General features: G+C 46.7%; 1 long non-coding RNA gene across 1 annotated transcript in view; it reads right to left on the bottom strand.

Moving 5' to 3' along the window:
- Nucleotides 1-5,761, bottom strand: part of LOC112450867 — a 75,056-nt gene that overhangs the window by 61,840 nt on the left and 7,455 nt on the right. Inside the window, exon 3 of the long non-coding RNA XR_003039596.2 lies at nucleotides 4,919-4,994. This is a non-coding gene — a long non-coding RNA (uncharacterized LOC112450867). The remainder of the gene's footprint in view (nucleotides 1-4,918; nucleotides 4,995-5,761) is intronic.

Here is a 5,761-nt window from a genome sequence, read left to right as displayed (position 1 = left end):
TCCTCCTGCAAACACTGAGGATTGTTTCCATACGGGTTCGACGATGCATTAGATCTCCGTCCAGATGTTCACCTCCGTCTCGGCAGCAGCTGGGTCCATCTGTGTTTACAGTGAGCTGCTTAGCGAACGCCCGCATGAAGGGAGGCATATCAAGCATGTGGACATTTTACAAAAGGTTACCCCGCATAAATTAGGCGGCGTGGCAAGCTGCTGAGGAGAGGTGGCTCGCTGCAAGCGCAAGGACCTTCACCTAATAAAGGCATCTGCTTTTACACCGGAATGAAAAATGATATTCGGCGCCGAATGAAAGTAATTTAATCCCGAAGTTTCTGCATCTGGGAGCGTTTGGAAAAAAAAAAAAACGAACAGATTGTTCTCTGAATGTTAATCATCAAACAGCAGCTCGAAACGACGTTGTTGATCATAATTTCGCCAATTAAATGCGGCACGGCAGAAAAAGGTGGCATTTCTTCACTCTTCGGTTCATCTTTTTATGTGAATTATCATTATTTGTTTCATGGACATCATGAAACATTTCTGAGTGAATCTTTTATTGTGCAGCTCTCCCAAGCAGGTAAGCTGCGTGGCTCTGCAGGCAACATGTGCTCAACAGGCTGCTCTTTACTTTTATCCCACAGCTTACAGTGACATCTAGTGGTCACCGGCTGCACGGCACCCAGAAGCTCACTGTACTTACTGTACAGCTTAGTGGAAACTGTCCTCCAGTCTTTGTCGAACAAACATTAAAACATTTAAAACATTTTTAACACAGCAAGGTGGGATTAAATAGATATTTATTTAAAAATACTTGAATTTTTGGCCTTCATTCTTGCATCGTAGTGCTTCAAAACAAGTGCAAGTTAAGTCTAATCACATCATTTTATGTATTTTATTGAGCAAATAAAACAAAAAATATATAGATTAAGTTGCAAACTATAATGTCCTGTGATGGCAGGAAAAGTGCAACGACCAGGGTGGAGTCGATCGTGTTAATATCTATCTGAACAACTTTTAATTGTTTTGTTGTCGAGCGAGAAAAGAGATTTCAACTTCGAGGTGCTGGTTTTAGTGAGTAAACGATGGCGCAAGAAAACCATTATTTAACTAAACCGAGGACGTTTTTTTATTATTGTTCTGCTGCAGCTTTTACTGGAAGGAATATTAAGTTAATTGCAGCTTGTGTACATCACTTCTTACTAAAGAACTAGTTTAGTAATCTGGCGATCAATGCTGGGTTCGTTTTCAGTCGGCCTTTTAATTTCAAAATAAGAGCCTTAAAACACTGCTGAATTGGACTCTATATGAATGGGTTATTTTATCCTGAGGGAAATTATTTTGTCACGGCAGCAGACATAAAATAACATGACATCATACAAATAGAACAATTTGTCGTTTACATAAAGATCTCTACAACGAGCTGGTGAACGATGCGATGGAAGCGTATCTACCCAGATTTAACGTTTCCAACTGTTACATATCTGGGTTTTTTTTCCTCCTTCAGCTCTAAAGCATCCCATAAGTACAGCTTCATGTTGAAACACACACCTCTAATAGATTCAGACTAATCTGCTTCTGTTTGCTCTCATCTGTGAGTTACCTTCATCGCCGTGTGGGTGGTTAAGATTGATTAACAATAACAGCAGCTGACTGAGCGGGAAAATCCGGCAAAAACACAGCGTCTGTGAATCAAGTGGGCCAGGCGATGAGAGCGTCGCTTCCTGTGCTCTGATGTCGCCTGATTGAGGCTTTGTCGCGCAGATCGGTGGCGGGGGAGGTTCAAAGGCTAACGGCGGTCCAGAGACAATACGCCGCTCGCCACCTTTGATGTGAGCGGCTGCTCGAGCGCACGCAGCTTTGATAAGAGAGGTCGGCGTTGCGGTTCGAGAGAGCTCGGCGGACGCAACGGGACTCTGGGGGGGGGCGGCGAGGCTGGCTAGGAGAGGCCGGGCCTTAACTGGAGACGAAGCGAAGGAAGGAGCTGAAGTGGAGAGGTGAAGATTCAGATTCATGCACGTGAACTGAGGGACCGTCCTCTGCCGTCCAAACTGAAAGTACCTGACATGCGTCCAAGACTTAAACATGCACGCAGCTCTTCTTCTCTGGATTCCCGTTTCACATTCACAGCACAGCGAGCTCAGTGATGAGGTGGTTCTCGCCGCGGAGGGCGGTTTGGCATCCTTTCGGCTTGGCGTGCACTTTCCCAAAACCTTAGCTGTCTGTCGCTCGCCGCGTGATAGGTTATTTTTTCGTTACGAGTCCAGACACTGGCTGGCGGCGGACCGATGCCCTATACCACGGCGCCCGGCAACATTTTAACGACACCGTTCCATTTTCCTGAAACGATCCATGTTTACGTGCACTCGCTCCCCACTTTTCATTCCAAGACTTTAAAACTCTTCTCCAAATCTGGTCGCTATAGAGACGGGACTGTTTGATCTCACCTGATGAGCCAACTGGTTATTCTCGTAAGAAAGAAAAAGTATTATATTAATATTTTTATGTTGGTTTGATCAGTTTTTGTTCGATCTGTGTTCTGCTCCACGAGGCTCGCTTCCTTTCTGAGTCTTGTTATGATGCGTAACCATGACAACAAGTGGTAAACGTAAAGAACCACCGGTGGAGAGAAGTCTAGCTGCTACAGGCCCGGGACCAGAAGTCCACCGAGCTGCCCATCCAAAAGCTGCCCTTCCAGCTCCCTGTCCGGGAGATCGCCCAGAACTTCAAGACCGACCCGCGCTTCCAGAGCTCGGCCATCATGGCTCCGAAGGAGGCCAGTGAGGCTCACCTGGTGGGGCTCTTTGAGGACACCAGGACCGAGGACACATCGGGACAGAGGTCCTTCCTGCCCACAGCCATCAGCATCGATAACAACTATTTAACCAAACCAGGATAATGAGCTGCAACGACACTGAAGTTCCCTTTGGGATTAATAAAGTATATTTGTCCCAATCAACAAGAAATCACTCGAACAGCAGCAGACCCATCTGAGCATCGTCTCCACCCAGTCAAACAGTGTGGTCCACAGGTCGATACTCTGAAGACAAGCGTTGGACGCTTGTCTACATATAAGCTAAAATTGGAAGTCATTTTCCAAGATAAACTTTATTTATGAACAAACAAAAGCCTGAAAGCCAACACCTGTGTGTGGAAGAGCTTCAGATGAAGAAGTTTCCTCAAAGCAGCGACGTCCAGCCTGCAGGTTTTAGATGTTTCTCTGCTCTGACATCTGATCTGAAGACTGAGAGATTAACAGGCTTCTGCAGAACTCAAAGACATGCAGAAGAGCAGAGAAACGTCTAAAACCTGCAGGATGGAGGCCCACCAGGAACCAGGGGACACCACTGGACTAAGAGCACTTGGCCCCTGGTTCTGTTCGCCACTAAATGAGATGTTTTACTTTAAAAAACGGTTTATTTTATAACTGGAATCATCATAATCCTATTTATACATACTGCTACTTAACAAACCAAGTTCTGATAAAAAGTAGAGTTTTGTTTTCTGATCGTTAGATTATTTTTTATGTCTGAACATCAGACCTTCAGTCTTTTAGTTGGAGTTAAAGTTAATAGTGTTATTTCAAATGCTATGGAAACAAGTAAAAAAAATATGGTTCTGAAGTTTTATATAGACTGTTACTTTGAGAAAACCGGACACAAATTACAGAGATTTAAATTTGACAGTTTTGATGAGCAAACAGCAGCTGCTGATCTCCGGATTTTCGTGCTGCAATTCCCACTGTGAAGGACGGTCCACCTTTTCATGGAAAGTCCACTTCCAGCACCCACAGGTGATCCGTATCGAGCTGGGCTGAGTGATATCGGGCGCCGCTTGTGAGGAGGAGAGATAAAGTCGTCAAAAGACAGATGTTCCCGTTTCGACTCCTTCTTTTCTTTGACGGATCTTTGTGTTTATAACCCGTGACACTGAGTCGAAGCCTCCCGCTCCTTTTGTTCCACGGCGGTAACTAGCTCTAACTCACTCCTCCGATGTCTCCTCACAGCCAGTTCTTTTGTTCCTGAAGATAAAATGGAGGTGGCAGGGTGGGACGGGGGGGCGGGGTGGGGGGTGTCTTCATTGCAAAGGCGAGGAGGCGCTAAATAACACGCCGATCGATAAAGACCATCGATGCTCGGAGATGGTTTCGGAGAGCAGGTTGTTGAGGCATCATCAATAGCGCTCACAGCGAGGAACGCTCGGTCTAAAGGTTGGAGACGAGGCAGAAACGCCAAAACGAGGAGGTTTCATTGTCGCCCGCCGCCGTGAAAGGTAACTGACTGAATGTCTGTCTGTTAGCAAAATATCTCACGAACCAGGGGCTGAATTTTAATGAGACGTTCAAAGTTTTCATTGCATGAACATCCGGAACAGGTTAACGTTGGAGTCGACCTCGTTCAAGATGGCCGCCGCTGCTAAAACGGCAGTAACTCTGTGGTAGCTGAGGGTCATCCCTAACGGACGCCGTCTTGAAACGGTTTCTTTGACAGCCCAACTGGTTCTTTTTAATTTCCAATAAATTTGCTGTTTTTATTTTTTTTCCCCAAAGGAAGAACTGAAGCGTGGTGTGTGCAGCTGCTGCCCCCTGCAGGTGGGTTCTGGTATTACAGCTTGGCAGCGGTAGCCAAAAACTGTGGAAGAAACTCGTTTGTTTTTTTTTTACTTTTTTTAACGTCGTGTAATCTTTACCAGACGAAGCTCGGAGACCGCACCAGGTGAGTATTATTCCCAAAGGCTCGTGATTCCCAGTGAAAATCTACAAGTCAAATTCCCATCTGCGGGCCTCAGAGAGGGCGAAGTCTGCCGAGTGCAGATGATATCAGCCAGTTATCGCCTGCTCCTTTCACTCTCGCCATGATGAGCTGTGCCGCAGAGTGTGTTGTTGCCTAATTCCCTCTAACTACAGCCCTGTGTAATCACATACCTCAATTAACCACCTCGGCTCGGCGTTTCCTGCGACGTGCCCATCTCCTTCGCCACACAGAGTAATTAGCTTTCATCTGAAAATGAAAAGAAAAGGAGCTGCTCAGCAATTGTGCAGCCACTCTGTCTTTTCTGCCCGTCTCTCCAGCACTCTCCTCCTCATATCATAATGGCCTGCAATTTCAATCAGATGGATTTTTATCGCTGACACTAAGAAAAATTGGCTCTCATCCTCTTCACTCTTTTCACCGACCTCCTCCCCCCGCACCAAACAGGCAGCGCCGCCTCGGCTGATAGCTTCTCAGACAGCCATCAAGGGGAGTCCTTGTTGTGACTGGGAGGTCTCAGTTTGATGTTTACAAAAAAAGGGTTTAATCCCCCCTGGCTGGATGTGAGGATAGGGTTTCAAGCGCTCTAACAAGGTGTTTCTGATTTGCGTCCGTCGGAACGAGAGGCGGGACAGAACGGATCCGCGGAGGGCTGGTTGATAGTTTCATCGCCCGCCGCCACAAAAAGGCGCCTGTTGCTCATCGACCCCAGCGAGCGCAAAAACTGGCTCCAAGTCGGTCAGCTTCACAGATACAGAGCTGCGGTTTTGTGCGGTCGTAGCCGATAGTCGTACCCAGGGGTGGAAATTAGCACCCGCCACCGGCCAAATGCGGGTAAATATTTGAAGTGGCGGGTGAATTTGATCAACACACACGCCACTGTGGCGGGTTGTCAATTTGAACAGAAAAGGTGTTATTTGTCCTCCTGACATATAGGGGGCAGCAATGTGCTCCAGTTGCTGCTAAATGCAAGAAGGAGAAAAGTTTAGCAGACACTCTTTACCAGTTGGTGGCGG

This window comes from Kryptolebias marmoratus, linkage group LG23, assembly GCF_001649575.2.
Source record: "Kryptolebias marmoratus isolate JLee-2015 linkage group LG23, ASM164957v2, whole genome shotgun sequence".
In the NCBI taxonomy this organism is placed as follows: Eukaryota; Metazoa; Chordata; class Actinopteri; order Cyprinodontiformes; family Rivulidae; genus Kryptolebias; species Kryptolebias marmoratus.
This window is presented reverse-complemented; position numbering and strand designations above follow the sequence as displayed.